This window comes from Lotus japonicus, chromosome 5 (assembly GCF_012489685.1).
Source record: "Lotus japonicus ecotype B-129 chromosome 5, LjGifu_v1.2".
Taxonomy (NCBI): domain Eukaryota; kingdom Viridiplantae; phylum Streptophyta; class Magnoliopsida; order Fabales; family Fabaceae; genus Lotus; species Lotus japonicus.
This window is the reverse complement of record NC_080045.1, coordinates 63,935,834-63,951,590: the sequence shown is the minus strand read 5'-3', so window position 1 is coordinate 63,951,590 and position 15,757 is coordinate 63,935,834. Positions and strand designations below refer to the sequence as shown.

The window sequence follows — 15,757 nt, the reverse complement described above, 5'->3', positions numbered from 1 at the left end:
CGTCTCTTTATATTGCTTTTCCAAGTGTGATCTGAGTGAACTTATTAAGTCCCCTTCTCTATATATAAGAACGTAAACACACACACTCAAGAGCACACAAGTAGATATCGAAGAGCAGAAAAAAACTAAAGTTCAAATCCTTCTTTCTTGCTTGAGCACCACCAATCTTTCTTGCAATCCTGACTATCTAGGCATGGCTTGTACTTCATTTCTCTAATCTCTCCTTGTGATGATCATGAGTTTTCATTTTACATTTTGTATTAAGGGTACCATAACAAGAGTTACTCCTGAAACTTAAGCAAAAGATTATGAGCTTGTCTATGTTAGTTTTTCTTATTAATTTGAATTCCATCTTGCAGGTTTAACTTACATTATGGTGATGAATTATGCTGTTGTACTAGTGCTTCTCCTCACTTCCATTGTGCAAATTCATGCTCAGGAGAAGGTAATTTTTCCCTTCCAGTACACATGAACCAAAAATAGAGATATAATTAAAATTGTTACTAGCTAGAACTATTTTAATTTTATGGTACCACATAGTATTTTAAAGACGTTTTCTATATGAGATCAAAAGCAATTTCAAATTTTAACTAATTTGTGTTTTTTGGAAAAAGAATTTGAGTTGAATTGATAAATATATTTAGAAATTTTATTTTATTTTTGTTTAGAGAAACAATCAACTCCTTTCAATTCTTTTTTATCAAAAAATGAAAATAATCTGAATAAATGTTGAGGATTTATTGTTACCCTTTTCACACTCCACTAGCAAATGCATGAGTGGTTTAAACTGCGTAGCAGTTGTAAACCGCCACAATTTGCACCCATAATTGTTTTTACAATTTTAGCTGATTTTGGAAAAGACCGTCCAGTTTCTTGATTCTTTCACTAATAATGAAGCAACCACCCCAAAGCAAAAACAATAATAATGTTATTGACTAATACTATGATTTTTTTCAAATCATTATATCTTTACTTGATTTTCTTCCCTTTAGTCATAGAAAACAACTTGTTTTAACATGAACTCTTGGACAACATATGATCATAGTTACTAACCGGGGGTGGGGGACTTCTTTCGACATGATTAATTCTGGTACACAGGAAGCAACTCAGATGTGCTTCTCTCTAGAATTGATTTTGATACGAGAAGTAATTTTAGGAAATTCTCCAAACATGTAATGAATTGAACTCAATCACCTGAGAAAAAAACCCTCCAAAAATCCAGATGATCAATCTGATAAAGCTAAGCCAAACCAGTGGTGGTGCCACCCCACCAAAGCTAGAAGAAACACTAGAAGTAGAAACCCCTTCTCTTTTGTCCCTCTCCAACATCCAACACAACTTCATCAACATCCCCCTGATTAAAGAATAGTTGCTTTATCTGGATTTCCATATTGAAACTGTAACATTTAAAGATCAAGAAAAACACAATATAAGGCCAGCTACCAAACATCATAGGCAGAAACTGATGTTAATGAAACTGTTTTCAGAGTTAAAAACGTCAAAATAATAGGCTGAAGTAGCTATTCTCTGCCAAGATTAACATCATTTTTCTGCTGTTACTATTCTCAGGCTACACCAGGAAAACAGAATTATAAGCATAGGTGCGTTAACAAATGTTGAAAAACACACTTAAAACTGAATCAGAAATATGCAATAACAGGTTCTATATGAGATTGAATGAAAATAAATATGATTTACTGTACAAATTTAATTGGGAGAAATGCGATAAATATGTGCCAGAAGCCTTTATATGTCAAAACACTTATCCTTATCTAGTATTTACATAGTTCAGTCGAGTCATGCAACACTCTTTCTGTGTTCTCAAGAGTTTTGGTCCATCAGTTCCAAGGTGCCCAGCTAGATGAGAGATTAGAGAAATCCTTTTACATTTGTAAGGTTCCATTTGTGCTGGTTCTATTATATAATTACTTATTATATCAATATCCAGAACATAATTGGTTTTACTTTCCAAAAAAGTAATTTCAACATGATGTAGAGTACAATAAATTAAGTTATACAGTGCTAGTCTAATGTTCTATGAAACTGACAACCCAAATTTCTTCTTCAATAGGTTGTTATGAGACTAGTGCACACTCTGCATATAAATCTTAGTTTCTAATTATGCAACTAACCAGGATGAAATCATTTGGCCAATTGCTTTCTTTTCACTTATTCACTTCCTATTTATAAACTTCTTCGCATGGATGCAGAATTAGAAATAGTAGTTTCATGCTTACCACCTTGAGCTAATTGGGGGCTTTCAACATGATTAATTCTGGTACACAGGAAGCAACTCAGATGTGCTTCTCTCTAGAATTGATTTTGACTCCAAAAGTAATTTTAGGAAATTTTCCAAATATGTAATGAATTGAACTCAATCACCTGAGAAAGAAACCCTCCCAAAATCCAAATGATCAACTGAGCATAATAAAAGTTACAGCAGTTACAGACAGCTAAAATATCAAAAAATCTGGTTTGCATTATTAATCCGTCGTGTATTTCATTACAGCTTATCAACTTTGTGAGGCTTCCTCTCTTATCACCTTACCACATTGTTATTTTAGGCAATGATTCCTTATTTCACTAACAAGTTTACTTTTCTTGTTTCTGATATATATATATATATATATATATATTTTGTGAATACAGACTTATATTATCTACACAGGCGCTAGCATGAATGATGAAGCTGCTTCACTTTCCATTCATGAAAACAAGTTACAACAAGTTGCCGCTGACAGGAATGCAGCACCGAAGTCTCTAACACACCGCTACAAACGTAGTTTCAGTGGCTTTGCTGCGAAACTAACCAAAGAAGAAGCAGATAAATTGGCTGGTATGTCTTCTTTTCTCTTAAAAACTTTTCTTTCAGCTTGACTTTGTTGATTTATTAACCATGATAATTGGTTGGTAATACAGGACTTGATGGGGTGATATCTGTCTTTCCTAGTACAAAGAGATCACTTCAGACAACAAAGTCGTGGGATTTTATTGGCTTTCCATTAAACGTGGAAAGAACAAATTTTGAACGTGATATCATCATTGGATTTCTTGATTCTGGAATCTGGCCAGAATCTGAAAGTTTCAATGATAGAGGATTAGGGCCCCCACCTAGTAAATGGAAGGGAACCTGTCAAACCTATTCTAATTTCACTTGCAACAAGTACTACATTAACTCACTTAGAATAAACTTCTATATACAGAGAGTCAAAAATTTCATTGCTAATAGATGTTCTTTTGTTCTTGACTTCTGGCAGTAAAATAATTGGTGCTAGATGTTACGGAGAAGACTCCTTGAATAAAGAATTCTTGTCTCCAAGAGACTCAATTGGGCATGGGACTCATACTGCTTCAATAGCAGCTGGTAACCCAGTTTGCGGGGCAAGCATGTTAGGCCTGGCAGAAGGAACAACAAGAGGAGGGGCAACATCAGCCCGTATTGCAGTCTACAAAGTCTGCAGGGGCGAAGAATGCGATGATGCAGACATTCTATCTGCATTTGATGATGGCATTGCTGATGGGGTTGACATCTTTTCGGTCTCAATAGGAGCGAGTGACACTGACAAGGCTGTAAATTATTTTGGAAGCAGTATATCCATAGGATCATTTCATGCCATGAGACATGGGATACTGACAGTAGCATCAGCTGGAAACTCGGGTCCAACACTTGGGGCTGTAGATAATGTCCAGCCTTGGTCAATTTCTGTGGCGGCTAGCACCATTGATAGAAACTTTGTGACAAAAGTAAAATTAGGAGACAACAGAATTTATGAGGTAAGGTTCCTTATATATCCTAAGCTAATTCAGTTGGTTTGAAATTTTATGATATCTAATATGATGAATTTGATTAAGAGCTCTATTTTTTCATAACATTAAAAGTCAAGAATACTGAAATCTTCTTTCCTTGTGTAGGGAATCTCATTAAATACATTTGATCTTAAGGGAAAATTATATCCTCTCATCTTTGCGGGTGATGCACCCAATACTAAAGCAGGCATCAATGGATCTAAATCCAGGTAAGCTATATATGATGCCCATAAACTTAACAAATGATGTAAAATAAAACATTACTAACATTATGGCTAAACAATTAAGAACAAGTAATCACATGTGCTCTAAATGGCACCACAGAATTCAAGAATCTTTAAAAAATCTATAATTTTTTGTATAATGCAGGTTTTGCAACTATGGTTCGTTGGACCAAAATTTGGTGAAGAACAAAATTGTTCTCTGCCAGAGTGCATACCCAAATGAAACTGGTCCTGTTGGTTTCCTCTCAACTGCTCAAACTTCTGCACCGCTCGCACTCCCTTATGCCTTGCCCGGATCTTACCTCGACTTGAAGGATGCTGTCTCTATATTCAAATACATAAGATCCACAAGGTATATATAAAATGTACAAGGTTTATTATATAAGTTACACTCATTATCAATAATTTAGAGAGCCACACTTATCTAAAGTGGAATGTTGCTTGAAACAATTTGCAGGGATTCAAGTGCAACCATATTTAAGACCGATGAGTTAGAAGATACTTCAGCCCCTGAGGTAGCCGATTTCTCATCAAGAGGTCCAAACTTAATAACCCCTGAAATACTCAAGGTACTTTTCTATGAATAAATAAATTAAGTATACTTCTATCAGGTAACATTCTTAGAGTAAACTTTGTTAATTTTTTCGTGTAATTTTGTAGCCGGATTTGACTGCTCCTGGAGTAACCATCCTAGCTAGTTGGTCCCCAATAGCCCCTGTTTCGAACTCTGATTATGACCGCAGAGAGTTAAAATTCAATATTAAGTCAGGCACATCAATGTCCTGCCCACACGTGTCTGGTGCAGCAGCTTACATCAAATCATTTCATCCGACGTGGTCTCCTGCTTCTATACGCTCAGCTCTAATGACAACAGGTAATAGATCTAATTAGTTTCAGATACTCGCAATTTTTAGGAACCAGATTGGTGATCCATTCATTTAAGCACATTATAAGCTAAATTTCTTTTTATTGTTTTTTTTTTTTTGAAAAAAGATAAGCTAATTCAAACAATCAACTTTGTGCCTTGCAGCGAAACCTCTTAATCCCTTAAATAACATGGAAGCAGAGTTGGCATATGGAGCAGGCCAAATTATTCCATCCAAGGCTTTGACTCCTAATGTCTATACAACTCATCATGGGGGGTAATAGCAGCTTCTGTGGGACAACTAATGAATCAGCAAGGGATCTGAACTACCCTTCGTTTTCTCTGGAAGTCCCTCACTCAGATCATACTGTATTTGCCAGGTTCAAGAGGACAGTCACAAATGTTGGCTCTCCAATGTCAACATATAAAGCCACTGTTGTGACTGCTGCTAAGGGACTCGAAATCAAAGTGACACCAAATGTTTTGGCATTCAATTCTCTTGGTCAAACAAAAACATTTGTGCTCACTCTTGATGGAGTGCTAACTGAACCTATTGTGTCAGCTTCTTTGGTTTGGGACGATGGAACATTCCAAGTGAGAAGCCCAATTGTCGTGTTTGATGTAGTGGGTTTTAATCCATCCACACCAGCTTCCCATTCCACATCTTTTTCCCCTTGTCTCTCTTTGCTTTTCCTATCTCTCATTTTTTTCATCCACTTATCTCTCTTTGGGTGTGTATGAATAAGGGGAAGCAAAGGTTAGCAGTTCATAATTAGCATTGGATAAAGACAGCTTGTCAATTACTGTTGGGTCTTGATAATTGAATGAAACTAGCACCAGAAGTTTGTGATGAAAACTAGGTTATATATTTGCCATAATGTACAGTTTTCAGGAATTAGAAAGGATTATTGTGGACTCATTTTTTATTTATCTCAGTTCCTGTTTAACATTTACAAGTTTTCTATTTCTCTTTTCCTTTTGAGTTTTGGAGTTAGGTGGATGGGATGATCAAAGACATTGTTGTAAGCTTTATTCTGTTGGGATTTTGTTTCAGTAAAATTACTTATATAATTTCTTTTCAAAAAAAATGTTGCTGTATTCGGTACTGATTTACATATAATTATATAAATAATAAACCCACATGATAATATATGTGGTTTCTCGTGTTAAAATATTTTATATTTAGTTTTTCAAGCCAATAATCTTTCCGTCCTCTACCAAGGTACTTCACGTATGGTCTAAATACATAGGACAAGACAAGTAGACTAGTTTCACATTACAACTCTTGAAGTAAGTTTTTCTTCCTTTCTTGCCTGAAAACACTTCACTCACATAAAAAAAGCCATGATATTTCCTTTTCACCAAGATCTACACAGCACCAAGAAGACCAAGGCTTAAACAACTTCAAATATACCCAACCCTTCACTTCTTCTTTCTAACCAAGTTTCCTTCTATTGAAATTACTCCCTTACTTCATCACTTATCCAGGTTTTGTCAAGAACTCATCCAAAGACAACCATGTTTGGATTCTTTCTATCTTCTCTTCAAACACTCAAGCACCATCTATACCTCACCCTCTTAACTTCATTACCTTCCATTTTAATCACGTTTGATGTCATTTTGAAGGTCAATAGCTTCATTCCTACCAAGTTAGCAGCTAATTGAGATTCCTAGAGAAAATACCAAATCAGGGGAATCTACCAAAAGAAGGTCATTCAGCGGGGGTTTTGTTTGCATCTTGTGGGGTTTCTAACCCCTGCAAATATATTGTTACAAACAATGAATTGATTGAATGATTCTTCTTAGATTCAATGCTTGAAGTTTACAGCTTATATACAAGTTCCTAATTAGTGAAAGATGAAGAAAACTAACTAGTAACAAACTCTAACTGCAACTATCTAACTAACAGCTCTAACTAACGACTTATGAGTCAAGTAACTAATTTAAATACAATAATTCCAATATATATTTTAAGTTCAGGCACTAATGTTCCCACAAGATATCTGTGGGGGTTTTATTTAGGGGAGGTTCTAAACCTCCTCTAGTTTCGGGGGTTTTCCAACAAGAACCTCCTTTATAGCACACGGGAGTGAACAAAAATTCTGGCTATAAGATTTGGACAGTGAGCAGTAACTTATACAAGAAGTAGTGAAACTTGACAGTCAGCAGAGATTTTAAAATTAAGAAGTGAACATATGCATGAATTTTGCCGTAAAATAAAATATATTGAGTTTCTGTGAAATTAAAACCAAGTCCAAATTTTCAAGGTCAAAGGAAAGACAATGAGTTTCTGCATAATATTTCAGAGATTTATCAGTTACAGACAGACAGATAGGAACAGAATTTACCATGAAATTAATGAATAGCTAGGAAAGAAAGAAAAGAAAATCGAAATAACTATTTGATATAATACCTTTTGCATCTTCTTCCTTCATTGTTGCTAAATTGGTGTCTCCTTTTGCAAAACTTGTGCTTCCTTCTATCCAAAAGAACTTATGATTCTTGCAATAAAGAAGGACAGTAAATTAGTAAAATTTGATAGTTAACAACTCACAAGTCCAATTAGCTTGCTTTTCATACAAGGTATACATGAAGGGTCCAAAAAGTAATACCAATTACCAATATGGAAGAATCATATACAAAAACAAAATAAAACAGATTAAAAACTTCTAATACTAATTCATCTGAAAATCAATATTTAATATGTGCATTGTGAACAGGGGATAAGATAGCAATTTCTCTAAAGAAAAAGATAAGAAAAAACAGATGGACATAACAGTAGAAGCTAGATAGGAGAAATAACAAAGAACTGAACCAAATAAAAAAAATAATAAAGTCAGTGAGCTAAGCCTACACCCATTACTAATGCTATATGTTTGAGTCTGTGCATGACAATGAGAATAATATCTTCAAAGATGCTTAAACTTTGAATATACGAATCAAAACGCAAAGCAATAGCATTTAAAATAAGAAATAAAAAACTGACATATTGTAAGGGAGAGAGATCTTGAAAATTATCGGGGGTGAAACAGAGAATTCCCAACTCCCGTGTCCCCAAATATCAATATTTGATCAAAGAATCAAACTCTTGCTACCCCGAACTCGAAGCAATCAACTGAATGAATCATTTACAATCAAAGCAAAGAAAACTGTGAAGAAGTTATGAAAGGTGAAAATAAAAGACTTACATATACATACTGATCCGCCACCAATAATTGAAGTTAATAAAGCAGAGCGAGAAATAGAGAATGAGAACTTAGGGGATACTTGCAGCTTATTTCCTGAGCACTTAGTGGATCTTGAACCTTCAGCATATTACTCTGAAATTCATGTACTATTTCATCTTCCAACCAGGATACCAATAGCATGCAGTAGTATTCTCTATCACCAAACATATGATGAGCCCACAAGTCCTTAACTCGACTAGTAGTTGAGACACCACTGAATCAGCCTCTTTTTCTCAATTGACCCAAATTTGCAAAGAATCAATGTGTCTCCAGCAGTCTGATACCACCAAATTTATTCTTGCTTCCCACTCATATTATTGAACTCAGAAACTTGGGAACCCCAATTTTGGTCACTACAATAAGAAGAAGAAAAACAGACAAATTCGAGTGTCTGTATCTCTCCCAGTCTAAGCCCAAGAAGATAATTGCCGACCTACCCCACCCCACACCACACTCTTTCAGCAGGTGGTTTATTTTGCTCACAGGGACAGCTATGGTGCATCACACTTGCTCCTGCTTTCATGGACTCTAGTAATATTGGGCCTATTACTACTACTAGCAATTGGGTCTGCATCACTCACCAGAATTAGTAATTGAACTAGGGAAAGAGATCATGTAAACCAAACAGAAGGAAAATAAAGTAGAGGATATAAAATCCAATCTGAAACTCAGCCATTTCATTGCACTAGCACTGTATATTTAACATTTTATGTTAGTACAATCATTTCAGTTAGAATTAGTTTGGTCATTTCTGAAACAGCTCTTGTGCTGCTTCTACTACATAATATACAAAGCTGAGTTTCGGCAAGTTCAGTTTTTCATAATAACAGAATTTCAGATTTAGTTAAGAGTTTTACCTCTCTTCTCTCTCTACTTTCCCATTATCTTCAACAATTATAAAGATGCTTTTATGCACTTCAATCTTATAAATATTCCCCAACTGATTGACAATTTTGAAACGTACAATATTGGACTGGGCGAGACCTCTCGCCAAAATAGTTGTCCTGCCCATCGCGGCCAAATGGCGGCTCAAACTGCCAAGCAACGGACGACTGGGAAGGACCATCCAGGGTTAATACCTGGGATATTGAGGACAACCGCCATAGGGCGGGTGATTGCATGTAAGGGCTGTTGGGCCGAGAGTTATAAGGCCCAAACAGCCCAATTAGTTTGTTTCTTAGGGTTTCCATGTACCCCTAAGGAAGCACTTGTACCTTGAGAAAGGACATTTTGGCATTTATTACATAGGCGGCTAGGTTATTACAAGATCCTACTTCCGCTAGGGTTTTGGGCCTATCACCGTCACTATTGTTTCTATACCAGAACAAATATTAATTGCTAAGGTTTCTCAATTTCGATCAACATGCTTACTCTTCTATTCTTTTCTAATGTATCATAAACAAGCTTCGACACACAAAATGAACACAACTCTAATGCAATATTACAGAATTCACAAACATTTGTGAATGAAATCCTAAAATAGAAATCTGCAACATCATAGAATATGAAAACTTAAACTACCAATTGAACAAGTCCAACCCTAAACGTAGCAAGGAGCCTTTCAACAAAAAAAATGTAGCAAGGAATATGCATCGAACAGTAACAGAAGGAAGAAAAATGATTCTAAGTGAACGGTAGAAATTTCCCAATCAACTTACAAGTCCCAACATCTATGAAAAAAGGTTCATCAAGGAACTGGTAGAGCTGTTATGCACAACAGTGGCTATGCAATTGAAACAATTTTGCAATGACACACAACAAAAGTTCATTTTAAGCATTTCAATATGAAGTCTAAGTAGTCTGCGCAGACACAATAAGATAGGGTTACCATGCCTATTTTTCATAAGTTCTAATGACTTTGCCTAAAAACACAACCCCCGTAACAATAAATGTACAAGTGTCCATGCTCTGACAAATCAAATAACTTCAGAATCTAAAAATAGTTGAAAAACCAATGTATACATAGGGTAAGCCAACTCGGGATGACAGGTGCATCTCTTGTGATAACTAATTGCCCAAGAACACCAACTTTACATGCATTGGATATTTAATACGGAAAAATTCCTTAGCTCTTAACTTCATTTGACTGAACATACAGCTTCGCATGATAGCAGTTCAACACAGCTATAAATCTAGATGAAGACAAAATATTATCATAGGAATCAGAGAGGTTCATATCAGCAACAGCTTGAAGCTTATACTGATGATTACGGAAATGTCGTATCGCATCTGGATGATCCAAAACAGTAACTTCTGGGTGTTATTGCCTAAAATCCTAATAATAGCCAAAAGGAAAGTAATATCTAAACCAAGGCAAGAAGACAGGTCACCTGCTTCTCCGAATGACAAAAATAAATACATAATATAGGCTGAGTAAACAGTCAAACATGTGCAATGACAACATTATTTTCTCCAAATGAATTCAGAAAATATTAATTCCTCTATAAAACATAAGAGGAAACATAGTTTGGTTCTCAATCATAAAGAATCTGTAGTTCAGTTCACATTCTCTCCTGAACAAAGTAACAACTCTCGCAATCACAAGAACCATACAAGATGTATACTCCCTTTAGAATACCGAAATGACTACTGGATCACAATGTAAGAGACTCCAAGTCATAGAGCACACAATGTGTCTTGATTCAACTCTCATTAACACAAAAACAAAAGCTTAACCCTAATTAGTGGCAAACTGAACATAAAATGGTGATTCGACAAATTACTTAGAAGGCATTACCGAATAAATTTATAATGGTTTTAAATTTTAATTTAACTAATTCATGCAGAAATTGGCCAAGAACTCTTGAAATATATACCAAATAGTACAAGAGTAATATTGCAAAATAAAGAATGACAAATGCTTATATTTTCAAAAAAGAAAAATTAAGAGAAAAATGATTATAGGCTTATGGAAGAATAGGTTTGAGAACTAATGGGGTTAGCAGTGTCAATGAGGATATCTGCAATTAATGATTGTTTCCTATTTTATGTTTGAGAAATTAGGAAATAGAATCAAGAATATTCCTATTTGAATGTACAGAATTAGACTTCCTAATTTAGGTTGTGCAAATTAGGAATTAGGGTTAATTAGTCATTATTGCTTGTAAATGTAATTGTATTATATATAGAAGAGAATAGAATCAGAGAAGGCATCAAGCCAATTATTCTTGACATGGTATCACGAGTCTTCTCACTTCTCTTGTGCCGTTTCCTTGTGTGCTAAGAGCGACACGCTCTTGCTTCTTCTATCCGTATCAACATCGTGCCTCCTTCGTGGTTCATCTTGGCTCTCTGGTTCGTTGCTCTGATTCTGGTTCGTGTTGTGCTGCTGTAGCCCATCCTGGTTCGTTGCTTTTATTCCTGGTTCGCTGCTCTGTTTCTTTTCTTGCTGTTCTGTTTCTGGAACGTTGCTGTTTTTTTTGTGCTATCTTGTTTCTGGTCAGTTTGCTTTGCTCCTCATGGCTTCCGAAAAGACTTTTGAAAACTTCTGTGTCCGCTTTACGGGCAAAAATTATGGCGCTTGGGAGTTTCAGTTCCAAATGTTCGTGAAAGGGAAAGGCCTTTGGGACGATCATGTAGCTCAGTCCACTGCTCCGGCAGAGAAAACGGCATTGGCGGCGTGGCAAACAAAGGACGCCCAAGTTATAACCTGGATTCTGGCTTCTGTTGAACCTCACATGATCAACAACTTACGTGCTTTCTCTACTGCTAAAGATATGTGGGACTATCTGAAGCGTATTTACAATCAGGACAATGTTGCCAAACGGTTCCAGTTGGAGCTCGACATTGCTAACTATCGTCAGGGAAATCTCTCTATTCAGGACTATTACTCCGGGTTCCTTACTCTTTGGGCTGATCATTCAGCTATCTTACACGCTGATGTTTCTAAAGATTCACTCACTGCTGTCCAAAAAGTTTATCAGATTAGCCAACGGGACCAATTTCTCATGAAGCTTCGACCTGAATTTGAAGCTGTGCGTGCTGCTTTGCTGAACAGGAATCCAGCCCCTTCCTTGGACGTGTGTCTTGCAGAATTACTTCGAGAAGAGCAGCGTCTTCTAACCTTATCCCGTGATGACTTTGTTGCTGATCCTGTCTCTGTTGCCTACGCTGCCCAAAGTAAATGCAAAGGTCGTGATATGCGCCAAGTTCAATGCTTTTCTTGCAAGCAATTTGGTCATCTTGCTCGGAATTGCAGTAAGAAATTTTGCAACTATTGTAAGCAACAGGGTCACATCCTCGCAGATTGCCCAACTCGACCCCCGCGGAAGCCGTTGCATGCCTTACACGCCACTACAACTTCTCTGGACCAGACTTCTGCTCCTACAACTTCTAGTGCTGCTTCCTTGACTCCCGAGGCCGTACAACAAATGGTACTCGCAGCTCTTTCTGCCTTGGGCCTTCAAGGTAAGTCCAAACCTACATCTCAACCTTGGTTTGTTGATTCTGGGGCCTCTAACCACATGACTGGTTCCCTTGAAAAATTGCACAATGTTCACACTTATCATGGCACCCAAAATATCCAAATTGCTGATGGTAATACTCTTTCTATTTCTGCTGTTGGAGACATCAATTCCTCCTTTCGAGATGTGTTTGTTTCCCCAGGGCTTGTTTCCAATTTGATTTCCGTTGGACAATTGGTTGATAACAATTGTAATGTTAATTTCTCTCGTGATGGTTGTTCTGTGCAGGATCAGGTGTAACACCCCAATTTCTAACCTGAGGAGTCACATTAGTAACCTAACAAAGTCTAAGGACCAATCTGCAATCCCTAAAAACCAAGGGAATTTTTTTTCTGTAAAACAACTAAACACTTCGGCTAAAAGGTTGGAAACATACCATAACTTTATTTAGATAACTTGTTTCCCGATATACAGTAATAATAGTTTACAATACCATAAGTAAGGTTCAGAATAAACATGTGCACTTTAACAGTGGCGGAAGCAAGACTTTAATAACAGAGTTCTCATAAAGTAAAAGAGACTCCAACATAATCCACAAGAAGAGAAGCAAAGCTGCTTCTCATACCTCTACTCCACCGCTTACAACTCGATCTCCAACTCGAGTAGCTATGCCTCGGCGGAAGGATCTCCATCGCCTAATAGCGTTAAGTGCCCAAACAACAAGTAGCAAATAGAAAGGGTTAACTCCATGCAATTACCATGTATAAAAGAGAAAAATCATGCTGTTCGAATTTAATTACCTGGCATGGTAAATAACTAGCAACATAACTCAACTCATATATCAACAACTTAAACATAAATCGGACTCAGATAATAATAACCTCAACAATGTAACATCAAATCAGATATCAATAAACCAATACGAAAATCCAACAACATAGGGTCAGGTGTTAGTTCCCTATAATGCAACTATATGCTGCTAACAAAATGGATCGATCAATATCGTCTCTCAAGACGGGACAATGATAGGACACACCTCCTCATCGCCACTTATAACGTCATACATGACGGGACAATCATAGGACACACCTCCTAATCGCCACTTAACGTCACACAAGACGGGACAATCATAGGACACACCTCCTGATCGCCACTTAGCACCTCGCAAGATGGGACAATGATAGGACACACCTCCTCATCGCCACTTGACTCAAGCCCTATATGCCAAGTCAGACAATAACAAATCCCACCCAAGGACCAATCCAAAGTAACCACATGTTCCATCCACTAGGAAGCAGTAACGACAGAAACCAGTAAACGGCCGAAGCCTCTCAGAAAACATTTTCCAAATTCAGCATAATAATCATAATCATCTGCCAATCAATATAAACATCTTCATCTCAAACACAGGCAGTGCGATAAAAGCATGCAAGACTCAAAGACGCTCTAAAACCGAGTTACCCTTACCTTCGTGAGTAGAAGTTGGGCATGGAAATTGCGAACCTAGAACAAAGAAAACACAATCATCAACACAAGCTTCACTAGGAGCAACACGATCTACTAATACTAATCGAAATCGTAAAGAAAGCCTCTAAAGCTTCAGAGTTCCTATTTAGGCACAAATTGACAACAGAGACTTCGTTCGCTAAAACGAGCATAACTCGAGCTACAGAACTCAGAATGACACGAAACCGGCGCCAAAATTTCGACAATTGAAAGAGCTACGCAATGGCTCAGGTCATAGAGACCCAAAAATTATTTTTGGACACGGTACCCAAGCAATTAGGTTTCGGCCACTATGGAAAATAGGGTTTTCGAACTTTTTCTTCGATCTAAATCAATTCACAATGTAGTTTTAGGGTAAAACTAAGGCAAAGAAATTGTCGGAACAATTTTCGGACAATCGGGTCGAAATACGACTATCCAGGGGCATTTTGGTCCAAAATAAAGGCTCAAAACTTCAAAGATATCAGTTCGGAAAACAAATTTGACAGCATTGATCCTCATGACATCCGTGACAACAAATCCTAAAGGCACGAAGTCAGATTACAGCTTTTCGACAATAAAGTTTCGAAATGTGCGACTAATGGGGTTTTGAATCAATTTTTCAGATCTTGGACAACTGAATCGCAATCGGCGATTACTGACAGAGGTTTTAGACTCATGGGAACATAAGGAACATAACCCAACCAAGAAATCAAGGAAATCGGACAATTTTAGAAAAAGCTCAAAACTGTGAGCACAGAAACGACTTCAGAAACGCAACAGAAACAGTAAACAGAGGTAGGATTCATGCTAGTTACCTCAATACCTAGAAGTAGGGACGAACTGCACAAAGATTGGTCAAGTTTTCGCGAAAATTTCTCCTCTCCTCCTCTCTCCTTGCTCGCGGCCTTGAATGGGTGAGAATGAAGAGATTTTGCTTTTTCGAGCTATTTATAGGCAGGTGAAATCGCGGGAAAATGAAAATTTCGCGATTCCGATTTTTGCAGCACGTCCACCGAGGAATTCTAAGAGAGATTCTGGCGTCAGAATTCCAGAACTCAAAACAATTATCTATGATTTGGGAAAAACGATATCTAAAATCCCAAAGGCGGTGTAAGTTAATCTGTCCCGTTAAACTACTTTTTGCTGTGATGCTCAGACGACAAAACTTCCTTCTGAAGAAAGATTGGAAATGTCGAAACAAATCTGGCAACACGGACAGAAACTTCGTTAGAAGTCCCGAATAGAAAAAGTCTTCATCCATCGCTCGAATCTAGGGTTTCGAAGCAAGGAAATTAGCGTCGTCGGACTTCCGAAAAGTGAATACTATCGTGCGTACAGTCTAGAGTTCCGAAATGAAACGCTGGTCGAAGGAAAAATAAAGAAAATCTTTAAATTTTCCAAGGATTCGAAATCTCACTTAAAACGTTGCTCTAAAGCGAAATTAGCCTATTCTGGACACGCTTGCCATAAGGCGGGTGTGCAGACGACTCGCTCTAATTCCTAAAATGACTACGCAACATTCCTCAAGCAATTCCTGAACTTTCTTCTTCATTAATCTTTCTCAAATATCAAACTCCTGTCACGCTTACACTGATTCTACGCGTGAGTCGGAAATTAGCTTGTTCTGAAAATCCAGGTCTTACATCAGGCGTCGGGGAAAGTGATCGCGAGGGGGCCTAAAGTGGGCAGACTATTTCCTCTCCAGTTTTCTCTGTCGAATATTTTGTCTTTTGCTTGTAATGG

The 15,757-nt window shown here is 37.2% G+C and overlaps 1 pseudogene; it reads left to right on the top strand.

Annotated features, from left to right (window-relative positions):
• The first annotated feature begins 2,676 nt into the window (after window positions 1–2,676).
• LOC130719979 (cucumisin-like) lies at window positions 2,677–6,015 on the top strand (annotated as a pseudogene).
• The last annotated feature ends 9,742 nt before the right edge of the window (window positions 6,016–15,757 follow it).